The following is a 12,023-nucleotide window of genomic DNA, read 5'->3' as shown; positions in this document are numbered from 1 at the left end:
GCCGAGCCCTCTCCGGACCTGAAGGGGCAGAGCCCTGGGGGCCGCATCGCCCATCTTCGTGCCTGTGGGCACCTGGGGCAGCACTAAATGAGCCCCCAGGCGTGCCGGCCCCTTCTGGAGAGGGATGGCAGAGAGGGGATGGCTTGGGCATCAGAGCAGGGGGTCCACTGGAGGGAAGGAGGGCAGGGGATGTGGGCAGCACGGCCGCTCCATTTGCCGGTGTTACAGACCCCGAGAGGCTCATGTTGACTCTTTCTGACCCCTGAGAAGGAGAATTGAGATCTCCAGACCTCTGGGGAATGACTGGCCACCCCATTCTCTGTCTCAGCCAGTGTAGACACATCAGGAAGATGCCCCTCAGAGCCAGAGTGGCAGAGCCTCAAGTACCCCCCACCCTGCCCTGTTCTGGCAGCAGTAATGGTGGTGGTGGTGGCAGTGGTGGCAGCAGTGGTGGCAGCAGTGGTGGAAGCAGTGGCAGCAGTAGAGGTGGCAATGGTGACAGAGGCAGTAGTGGTAGTGGTGGCAGTAGAGGTGGCAGCAGTGGCGGTGGCCCTGCCAGGCAGCAGTGGTGGTGGCAGCGGTGGCAGTGGCACTGCCAGGAAGCAGTGGTGGTGGTGGCGGTGGCAGTAGTGGCGGAAGCAGTGGCAGCAGTGGCAGTAGTGGCGGAAGCAGTGGCAGCAGTAGAGGTGGCAGTGGTGACAGCAGCAGTAGTGGTGGTGGTGGTGGTGGCAGTAGTGGTGGAAGCAGTGGCAGTGGTGACAGCGGCAGTAGTGGTGGTGGCAGCAGTGGCAGTAGTGGTGGAAGCAGTGGCAGCAGCAGTGGTGGTGGTGGTGGTGGCGGTAGTGGTGGAAGCAGCAGTAGCAGTGGCAGTGGTGACAGTGGCAGTAGTGGTGATGGCAGCAGTGGCAGTAGTGGTGAAAGCAGTGGCAGCAGTAGAGGTGGCAGTGGTGGCAGCAGTCGTGGTGGTGGTGGTAGCGGCAGTGGTGGTGGTGGTGGCAGTAGTAGCAGTGGCAGTGGTGGCAGTGGCAGTAGTGGTGAAAGCAGTGGCAGAAGTAGAGGTGGCAGTGGTGATAGCAGCAGTAGTGGTGGTGGTGGTGGTGGCAGTAGTGGTAGAAGCAGTGGCAGTGGTGACAGTGGCAGTAGTGGTGATGGCAGCAGTGGCAGTAGTGGTGGAAGCAGTGGCAGCAGTAGAGGTGGCAGTGGTGACAGCAGCAGCAGTGGTGGTGGCAGCGGTGGCAGTGGCAGCAGCATTAGCCATAGCAATAATAACACACTTCTCTGGCATTTTCAGATCTCCGGAGCTTCTTGGGTGCAGAGACCGTCTTTTGCTTCTTTTGGTAGCCCTGGCACTTAGCACAATGCCTGGCGTCTAGTGGGTGCTGAACAGATATTGTTTCCGTTGTGCCCGACTCTTTGTGATCCCCGCCAGGGGGTTGCTTGGCAGAGCTACTGGAGTGCTTGGCCATTTCCTTCTCCGGTGTATTTATAGATGAGGAAGCTTTGAGGCCAAAGGGTGAAGTGACTTGCCCAGGGTCACACAACTAGTGTTTGCATCCAGATCTGAATTCAGGTCTTCCTGATTCCAGGCCCAGCATTCTAACTGCTTATCTTGGATACATTTATGGGCTGACTGGCTGACTGACTAGATGATCTCTTTTGAGCTTCATAATGTCTCAGGAGGTAGATGTTATCATCCCCATTTTACAGATGAAGAAACTGAGGTTTAGAGAGAGGAAGTACTTGATCAAGGTCCCCCAGAGTGTAGGTGTCTGAGGCATCCCCAACAGTCTAGTTGAGTCCACCTCCTGTGTGTCCCTCCTTCTGTCCGTCGGGGGGTCTGTCTGCATTTGCTTGCCTGACTTGGGGTCAGCAGCACTGGGGAGGGGAGGCAGCCCCTTCTCCGCCAGATGAGTCAGGGCTGCAGGAGCCTGCATGGAAGCAAGGCCAGTCATCTGGGGGCACAAAGCTCCCCACTTGGCAGTAGGAGCCGCACTCCACCCCCTCTCCAGGCAGGGGAAACTGAGGCTCCTTGGGATTGGCTGTGGCCAAGCTCAGCCCTAGGAGCTCCTGCGCCAAGACTTCTAGCTGCGCCAGGGTTCGAGAAGGGCCCGAGGCCCAAAGTGGGGCCAGAGAAGTGGCTTTGTCACGGGTCCCTCTTTACCTTCAGGACGCCCCTGTCTGAGCCCAAACCCAGTGAGCCAGAAGGGGGAGGGGAGAGTGGGCAGAGGCTGCAAGGCCTTGGGCAGAGCTTCCAGCGCCAGAACGAGGACTCGTCGCCATGGTGAAAGGGAAATAAGAAGTGTGGAACCCCCCCCCCCCCCCCCCCCGCCTGTCTGCCACTTCTGCAAACGTAATGGAGCTTTTCTGGGCAGCCGGAGTGCAGCCGAGGCCCGGGCCCCACACAGGCGGGCCGGCCAGATTTCCTTTACCTCACTCTCTTGGGCCCCCTCGGGGTCACAGTCTTGGAATAATCCACCTGGCAGCAGCGGGGGAGCCCCTGCAGGAACACGCCCCCCCCAAAGCCCCTCGCCTGAGGGGGGTGAATCGTGAGCCAGCCAGCTTTCAGGGGGACCCTGCTGGCCTCCAAGGTCTGAGGGGCAAGGGGGCCTCCGGGCTAGGGCAGCTCTCCCTGGCCTCTTTGGCCCCAAGGTCCCCAGGTGGACAAAGCGGCCCCCGAGTGGACACAGCGGCCCCCGAGTGGACAAAGTGGCCCCCAGTGGACAAAGTGGCCCCTGAGGTCCCCGGGTGGACAAAGTGGCCCCTGAGGTCCCCGGGTGGACAAAGTGGCCCCCGAGTGGACAAAGCGGCCCCTGAGGTCCCCGGGTGGACAAAGTGGCCCCTGAGGTCCCCGGGTGGACAAAATGGCCCCCGAGTGGACACAGCGGCCCCCGGGTGGACAAAGCGGCCCCTGAGGTCCCTGAGCGGTCACAAGTGGCCGAGCATCGCAAATGTTTCCTCGGGCCCTGACAGCTATTGACCAGGATGGAGGTTCTGGGTCAGGATGGGGTGGGCCGATGCCGCCAGGCCCCTTTGGCCCAGCCCGAGGCCCCGGGTCACCCTGGCTTCTGATCGGCGCCTCCGCCAACAGCGCGAGGGTAGGTCGTTGCGGGGGCCGGACGCTAGGTGTCGCCGTCTCCCCGCGGTTTCAATCAGGCAAATTCCAGAGCCCTGACTCACCGCGCCGCGCCGCTGTCTGCGGGTCTGTGTGTCCGTCCGTCCGGGGTAGGGGCGGGGCGGGGCGGGGGCTCCCTCCTCCCCCCTCCCACGAGCGAGGCGGCCTCTGCTTCTGCGCTCGGAGAAGCCGCCGCCAGGGGGCCTTCCCGCCCCGCCCCCCCTTGGCCCAGGTGCTCGGCGGCCTGGAATTCTGGGAAGTCACCTTCGGGCGGCGCTGGCGGGGCTCCGCCCTGGCCGCTGGCACCTCGGCCGTCCGCGTGGCGCCGAGGAGGGCTGGGGGGACCCGGGCTCCCGGCTCCTCGGCGGCCAAGAGACCCCGGAGGAGAACCGGGCCTGGCACGGCCGAGGGCCCGGCTGCTCCCAGAGCCCCAGAGGCACCAAGAGCGGCGGGGGCGGCCGGCAGGGAGGCCAGCGGGCCTGGGGGGGGGGGGGATCCTCGGAGTGTAACGGGCCATCCTGGGAGGATGCCTGCAGGAAGGAGGCCGAGCGAGCGCGCTTGGTCTGGGGGAAATGGCAGCCGTTGGGGGGGGGGGGGAGCAGGGAGGGAGGGAGGACAAGAAGGAGGAAGAAAGCACTTACTAGCCATTACCTTGTGCCAGTCACTGAGCTCAAGTGGGGGACCCAGTGCCGGCTGCACGGACCCCTATACCCGCCCAGGGGAATGTGTTCTTTGTAACCCGTGTACAGATGGCCGTAGCACAGACTCCCTTTACAGTATAAGGGGTCTGGGTTATCTAGAAGGCAGCACTTGCTGACCAGCGAGCACCCTCGAACCCGGGGCTTGACTTGTCCAAGTCTCCTTCCAGGGATTGCCAGCCCAAGGTCAGCCCTTTGTCTGGGATAAAGTGGAATGCTGCCTGAAGACTGGGAAATGGGCAAGATCATATGTGGTGGAAAGAGATGAAGCCGGAGGCTCTGGGTTCAAATCATGCCTCCTTCACTCAGTAGCTGTGTGACCTTGGAAATGTCCTCCCCTTTCCCTACACTGACTTATAGGATCTCAGTTATACATGAGGACCCTAACTAAGGTCCAGAAAGGGAAAGTGACTTGTCTGGTTCCATTCAGGAGGGAAGCCGATCTTGGGTTCAAATTCAGGTGTTCTGCTCTCTCCACTATACCAGTCTGCCACAATGGAATGATCATTTCATCTCTAAAAATTGTTTTAATGGAATTGGCCACTTGTTGACTCAATAAAGAAGCAATGAGAGCTTGGTAAAAAGCCAGGGAGAGCTAGAGATTCCATCCAGATTAGGTCGACCAGCCGATCCCATGCCACCAGTGTAGTAGTCCTGGGCATGGAGGTCAGATTGGCTAGACTGGCCCACCTCCTTACTGTGATCCAGCAGTGACTATGATCCAATCAGTCATTCGAGAGGACACAGCTTCTGTCTCCAGGAAGCAGCCCCATGTGCCAACCACTGAGCCACTCTAGATGGGCATTGTGAGCACTTCCTCCTCTGAATAAGCAGGATGAGAGCCGCGCTTGCTTTGGATGGTCGAGTTATAGTAAAGTTTATCTTCTGCATGTGTGACTTGAGATGCGCCAACTCCATGGAAATAAGTGGATGTGGTCTCCCAGCTGTACATTGGAAAGGCTGAAATCACCACAGAAACCAACCCCCTGCCCCCGCCGGTGCTCCTGGGCCTGGAATTGCCCCATTTGTCACAATAATTCTGGAGGCTACAGTTCTCCTCCCATGAGCAAGGGCCCAGGGCACTGGCCCCTGGAGTCCTGGGAATCAGAGTTCAAGAATTTGAGAGCTGGAAGACGCCCCATTCAATCTGCTCATTTTTAACGTTCTGACACTAAAGCCCAGAGAGAGGACTGACTTGTTTCAGGTCATCCAGCTGATCCTCTGCTGATTCCCAGTTGTTCTGGGGAAAGGGTTGATGGGTTGGGAAGAAGCTGCATTGGAGTGAAATGAGAGCTTCTTGGGAAGTGCAGATCCCCAGAAAATGTCCAAAAGAAGCAAGCTCCCACTGAGGAATGAAACTCTTTCCTCTAAACATCGCTGAGTCAAAGCAACTGGAAAGCTGGGATTCAAACATGGCATTTCAATTATTTTCTGTCTCAGAGCCCAGAAAAGAGCAGCAGAGACAAACAAAAATAAAACACCAGCAATAAATATTGAAGTTCATTTCCCCAACAGAAACCATGTTTATTAGTGTTATTATTACACTGACCATGTGTCCTAGCTCTGGAGGAAAGCTGCAGCCCAGAGACCAGGGAAATAGACCAAGTCTCGGCCATCCTTTGCACTGATTTCATTCATTCATTTATTCATTCGTTCATTACTGTTCATTTAGTAAGCATCTCCTCCTCGGGGTTAGGCACTCTGCTAAGTTCTAGAGATACAAAAAGAAAAGAGAAATCCTGCTGCCCCAAGAAGCTCCGTCAGAGGAATCAGTATACTCGGAAAAAGAAGATACACTTCTAGCGAAGGATTTCTTGAGCACCTTCTGTGTATCAAGTACAGCAACCACGGACGAAGGGGAAATGGACTCTGCCCTCAAGGAGCTTATATTCCTTTGGTTCTCTCATGGCCGCTGATGCGAGGGGTAAGCGTTACTCTCCCAAGTTCGAGCAGACCCTTCTTGATGTCCTTTCAGATTCCTCCTTTTGACATCAATCATGCTCAAGCACTCTCATACCTGTTGTTACCGCCACCACCACCACCACCATCATCATCTTTTGGGGGCTGACTATTATTTCATTGGTTCAGGAGTTCCCTCAGAGGAAATTCCCAACACCGAAGCAAATGTCACCTCTTCTGTATCATCTTGCCTAACAGCTCCCAGGGCACGGAGATGTTAAGTGACTTAGCTGATGCTTGTCAGAGGTGGGACCTGAATGCAAGTCTTCCTGACTCTCACCCTGTCTCTCCATCCACTACACTTCCATGCTGCATTAATATTATTGTATTCATCTTGTTCTCAACTTCTTCCCTGGAAGTCCTGGCACATGTCCCCTGTCCTTGTATTACCACTTGGTATTTGCATGGATGGGCAAAATGATATTTTTGAGGAATTGAATGAAAGCCTTGGGATCTATGGTCATCTTCCTTAGGCATGTCAACAGTACCTTTGGAATGACCCCCAGTAGGGGACAAGGAGGTTGTGCACTTCAATGTGTTCTTGGCCACACAACCCGGATATATAGCTCACTGGATCTCTAGATTTCAAGAGCATTTCCTTCCATGTAGTTTGGATGTTGTGAGTATTTAGTGTGGCAGCAACTATTGAAAACCCTTTCAAAGTTCTTATGGATCAATGTTATATATAAGTATGGGTAATGGTTTTCTTTTTGTGTCCAGTTCCAGGATGATTTCTGGGGTTCTCAAGGAAATTTGGGGGCCACCTGGAGATCTGACATCCATTAGTTTATGAAAGACAGCGAGTTTCTATTAGAAAATCCAGTGGGTCATGGCTTACTAGATGAAGTTTTTCAGCCTGAAGAGATGTGATGTACACACCCTAGAATTCCTTTGCATCATCTGCATTGATCAGGAAGTCTGAGGTCCTTAATGATGACCCTTCTGGAATTCCCGGGGGCAATGATTCTGCTTGTTGTCATCGTCAAACTGTTTCTAGGGAGAAGGGAATCCAGCTAGATTCGCCATTTGTCAGATGCGTCTACATGAACGTATGGCTGGTTGAGTGCCTGTGGACGTCCTCCACGGAGGGCATTTTCATCCCATGCTTCGATCTTCTCTTTGATTGGATGTTCGCTGCTTTTAGTTCCATTCGGCAGTTTGACCGGACAATAACACCTGTGCTGTGGGTCATTATTGCTGTGTGTTTGTGCTGGAAATCGTTCTCTAAGTTCCCTAATGGGGCATCCTGTGCTCGCCAGCGATCCTTCCCTCGCCTCCATTTTGCCCATGAAGTGTTGCTTGTCTCCGAGCTGCTGCTCTAGGGCAGAGGGCAAGCAGTCTGGTGAATATTGGGGAGGCCTTTGAAGAGCCCATTCCCTGATCTGTTCTGGTCACCTCCACTATTGTTCAGCCCTGGGGGGGCTGGGGGGTTACCCTCCTTTAACCAGGGCCTTGTTTTCCTCTTGAAAGTCTGGTTTGTTCTGGCCCAGCTCCTTTGTCTAAGGGGTGCCCCATGGAATGTGAGGAACGGGTTCCCTTCTGGGGATCGTATTTTAGGTGGGATCTTGTTCGTTTGGCGCAGAACCCGTTTCGTGTAGTCGTGAGACTGTTGTAAGGAACGCCTGAAGGCCTGGACGTTGAGGGGCATCTAGGGGTGGAGGGGAGAGGCGTGACCACTGTCTCTGGGAGCAAGCTGGGGCTTCTTCTGTATAGCTCTGGGGCCAGAATTGGGATCAGTTATTAGAAGCTGGGGAAGGGGAAGCTTCAGCTCGAGTTTGTTGTTGTTCAGCTGTTTTCCGTCGTGACCCAATTTGAGGTCTTCCTGGCAGAGCTATTGGAGAGGTTGGCCATTTCCTCTCCCGCTCATTTGGCAGATGGGGAAACAGAGGCAAACCGGGCGAAGTCCGAGGCCAGATTTGGACTTCTGGACGCTGGGCCTGCCCCTCTAGCCACTGCCCCACATCAGGCCATACGCAGAGCAATTAGAGCTGTCCAGAAACACACAGGCTTCATTACAAGAGTCTTTTGTGTTACCAGATGATTATTCTTGAGAACCCGACATTCCATCACTGGAAAGACTCCAGTGGAAGATGTTGCGAAGGGATTTCTGCGCTGAGGGAGCTGGCCTGGACGACCGAGCGCCGGGCCCCTGTGAGGCTCAGAGAGTGGGTCTCATTTGATCTCCCTTCATTACTCTTCCTTGAGTTCTGTCTGCCTGGAAAAGCCTGGACTTGGAAGGCCATTCTAAGAGGAAAGAACTCGTGCTTGTATGTGTGTGCGTGTGCGTGCATGGACACGTATGTTTGCATGTATGAGTGTGCTCGCATGGGGATTTTTTTCTCCCCTCTTGGCTCTTCCCGTCGTATCCATCTGGTCTTGGCTAGATGAGCGGCCTCCGGCGAGGCCTTTCTTCTCCCCAACAGAGGAGCTTTCCCAAAGCCAACTCCAAGTTTGCCCGCCTAGTAAAATTGAAGGGCACAGGCGTTGGGCCGCCATTTCTGAGCGCGACAATCGTGTTCTTTAGTGTGATTTCCGTTGTCTGCTTTGGTCTGTGGAACAATTTGGGCCTTGCCTCCATTTCCCCTCTTTTCTAACTCGTGGACACAGCTGGCTGCAGCTTTGGGGATGTGCCTCAGTCACGTCCTTCTCCTTCAGCTGCCCGAGTGGATGAGGGGGGGATGCCCAGGCCACTAAAGCAATTCAGGACAAAAGGAATAGAGTCCTTGCCATGGAGGGCCTTACACGGTGCTGGAGAATCGAGAGCTTGTCCAGCTCCCCAAGAAGGAGCTCCTGTGCAGTGGGAGAAGCATCCCACGCGGAGTCCAGGGTCCTTCACTTTCTGCTTGTGGGTCTTACCTTCTCTGGCCTGTTTCCTCCGCCACAACCTAAGAGGATGAGACCAGCAATGCTCCAAGGTCCCCCTTAGCTCTATAGCTGGGATGCACTTGAGCAGGGTCAGCAAATCCTCATCCACTTCCTGGGCATCCACCTCCAGCCAGCCCGAAGCCCTCCCCCAGCTCAGAATGGGGGCCACCCCTTGATAGCTCCCTTCCTTTGTTCACTTCCAGCCCATATTTGCCAGCCCTGGTGGCTCCGAGGCCATTTGGAGTAGCAGCTGGCCAAGGGCACAGGGGCGAGTGAGGGCACTGGAGCCAGACAAGCCCTGCTCTCCTCACCCAGGGGCTGCTTTTTCACTTCTCTCTTTCAGTTCTGTGGCTCCAGAGCCCTATGTGAGAAGTACGTCCACGGCATGACGGGAGTAGTCCGGCAGGCCAATGTCACCGGCTCGCTGAACATGAATTATTTCTGAAGCAAAGGAAGATGGTACCTGGGAAGGCGGCAACCTGGATTCTGGGAGGGGCCTGGCTGTGAAGATTCCCTGGTGGTGTCGGAAAGCTTCTTTCTACGTGGAGAGCCTTGGGAAGCGTTCTGTTACATAGCTGAGGAAGGGGAGACCCCTCGGACCCAGAAGGGGAACAGGAGCTCCTTTTGCCCAGTCTGGCATTTATCCTGGGGTCTCCATAGTGGTCTAGGGTGGTGGTAGTTTCCTCTTTAGCAGTGATGAAGTAGTGCCAGATACTGGTTCCAGTTCCAGCCCTGCCCCTGGGTTTCCTTGTTTTGCCTGCCAGTAGTACCAAGGTGCCAGGCTAGCACCTGCTCCTCCTCCTCCTCCTCTCCATAGTCAGAGAGCCCCTGGTGACCCCACGTGGTTCTATGTGAGTCAATGTGATGTGGCCTCCCTGTGCTGTGATCTGCATTGTGTTACTCCAAGTGGGGCTTGCTCTTCTGTGATCTAGTTTACGAAATGCCTGCATCAACTTACTTGTGAAAATGCATTGAAAAGATAACTCTTCAAGTCCACAATGTGTAAAATAAAGAAAATAGCAAAGACCAGAAGAGTCTGTCTTAAATGCTGCCTTCATTCTTGGGTTGGCTTTACTCTCAAATGGAATCTTCATTAATCATCAAGGGAGCAGGACATGACATCAAGTCACAAAATTAGCAGATTCCTCAACAGTGCTAACATAACTCAATAAGAAGTTATCATAAAGATTCTACTTACAATAACTATAAGAAAAATACACCATCTCAAAGTTAACCTCCCCAGATAAAAGTAAACTTCTTGAAAATACAGTTGCTAAGTACTACTTACGAGAAATAAAAGGAGATAATTTTAGAGATAGTCACTGTTCATGGTTAGGTGTGCCAACAGAGTAAAAAACAAAAGGGCTAACTAAGATAATTGAAAGATTTTGTCCCTTACCAGGCAGATTTCTCAGAGGACACCTCACTGAACAAGACAAAATATCAAATTTTATTTGGAAGAAAAAGTTTAGATACCGAGAAAAAAATATAAATTAAGAAGTCATCGTATCATGACAAATTAAGCTATATTATAAAGCAAGTCATCAAAACTATGTTTTACTTGTCTAAAAAAAAAGAGACCAGTGGAATAGATTACGTAAGCAGAAAGTAAAATAACTCAAAATAATCCATCCTTCATTTAATCACAAAACTGATTTTCCTAAAGGCTTGACCATGTCACACACACACACACACACACACACACACACATACTCAATAAATTCTAGGAGTTCCTGAGTACCCAGAGGAGCAAATATAATCTCAGTTTTGCCTTCAAAGTCCTTTGCAACCTGCCTCTCCTCTCTTTCCAGTTTTCTTACACCTCACTCCCCAATCCAAACTCTTCTATTCAGTGACACTAGCTGCTCCATGAACAAGACCCATCATGTTTCAGTACTGGACATTCTTTCTATGGTCCCCCATGCCTGAAATGTTCCCCCTCCTCTGCTCCTGACTAAATCCCAATTAAAATATCACCCCTTACTAAATGCCTTCTCCATCCCTATGAATTCTGGTGCCTTCCCTCGGTTCATTATTCCCTATTTAGTCTGCATATAGAGTTCTGTGTATATTTTTATTTGCATGGTTTTTTTCTTTAGAATATTTTTCCATGGTTACATGATTCATGATTCCCCCACCCCCTTTCCACTCCCCTCCTGGAGCTGACAAGCAATTCCACTGGGTTATCCATGTATCATTGTTCAAAACCTATTTCCATGTTATTCATATTTGTAATAGAGTGATCTTTTAATGCCCAAACCCCAATCCTTTCCCCACTGGAGATCAACCACATGTTTTTCTTCTGTGTTTCTGCTCCCACAGTTCTTTCTCTGGTTGTAGATAGCATCTTTCTCATAAATTCCTCTGGATTGTCCTGGGTCATCACATTGCTGCTAGTAGCAAAGTCAGTTACATTTTATTGTGCTACAATGTATCAGTTTCTGTGTACAATGTTCTCCTGGAGGTCATTCCAGTTCACATGGAGTTCCTCCAGTTCGTCATTCCTTTTAGCACGATAGTATTCCATCACCAACATATACCACAATTTGTTCAGCTATTCCCCAATTGAAGGGCAGCCCCTCATTTTCCAATTTTTTGCCACCACAAAGAGCGCAGCTATGAATATTCTTGTACAGGTCTTTTCCCTTATTATCTCTTTGGAGTACAAACCCAGCAGTGCTATGGCTGGATCAAAGGGCAGACAGACTTTTAGCGCCCTTTGGGCATAGTTCCAAATTGCCCTCCAGAATGATTGGATCTGCATGTTGCTTTTCCCTGTAGTTTGGAAGCTCCTTGAGGAAGGAAGTTGTCTTTTGTCTCTCTTTGTATCCCCAGCTTAGCCCCGTGCCTGGCATGTAGTAGGAGTTTAATAAGTGTTGAGGATTGATTGATTGGCTGACTGATTGATTTTTGTAAACTTAACAACCCACATTTCTTTTTATTTTTTAATATATTTTATTTGATCATTTCCAAGCATTATTCGTTAAAGACATAGATCATTTTCTTTTCCTCCCCCCCACCCCCCATAGCCGACGTGTAAATCCACTGGGCATTAGATGTTTTCTTGATTTGAACCCATTGCTTTGTTGATAATATTTGCATTAGAGTGTTCATTTAGAGTCTCTCCTCTGTCATGTCCCCTCAACCCCCTGTATTCAGGCAGTTGCTTTTCCTCGGTGTTTCCACTCCCATAGTTTATCCTTTGCTTATGAATAGTGTTTTTTTCTCCTGGATCCCTGCAAGTTGTTCAGGGACATTACACCGCCACTAATGGAGAAGTCCATTACGTTCGATTATACCACAGTGTATTAGTCTCTGTGTACAATGTTCTCCTGGTTCTGCTCCTCTCGCTCTGCATCACTTCCTGGAGGTTGTTCCAGTCTCCGTGG

General features: G+C 52.2%; 1 long non-coding RNA gene across 1 annotated transcript; it reads left to right on the top strand.

Moving 5' to 3' along the window:
- The first annotated feature begins 2,321 nt into the window (after positions 1–2,321).
- On the top strand, positions 2,322–9,663 carry LOC130456882 (uncharacterized). The gene is made up of 2 exons (XR_008915921.1): positions 2,322–3,199; positions 8,978–9,663. It is a non-coding gene; the product is annotated as an uncharacterized LOC130456882 (long non-coding RNA).
- The last annotated feature ends 2,360 nt before the right edge of the window (positions 9,664–12,023 follow it).

The sequence above is a fragment of the Monodelphis domestica genome, chromosome 2 (assembly GCF_027887165.1).
Source record: "Monodelphis domestica isolate mMonDom1 chromosome 2, mMonDom1.pri, whole genome shotgun sequence".
NCBI classification, from domain to species: Eukaryota; Metazoa; Chordata; class Mammalia; order Didelphimorphia; family Didelphidae; genus Monodelphis; species Monodelphis domestica.
The sequence above is the reverse complement of the archived record's forward strand: the minus strand, read 5'-3'. Positions and strand labels throughout refer to the sequence as shown.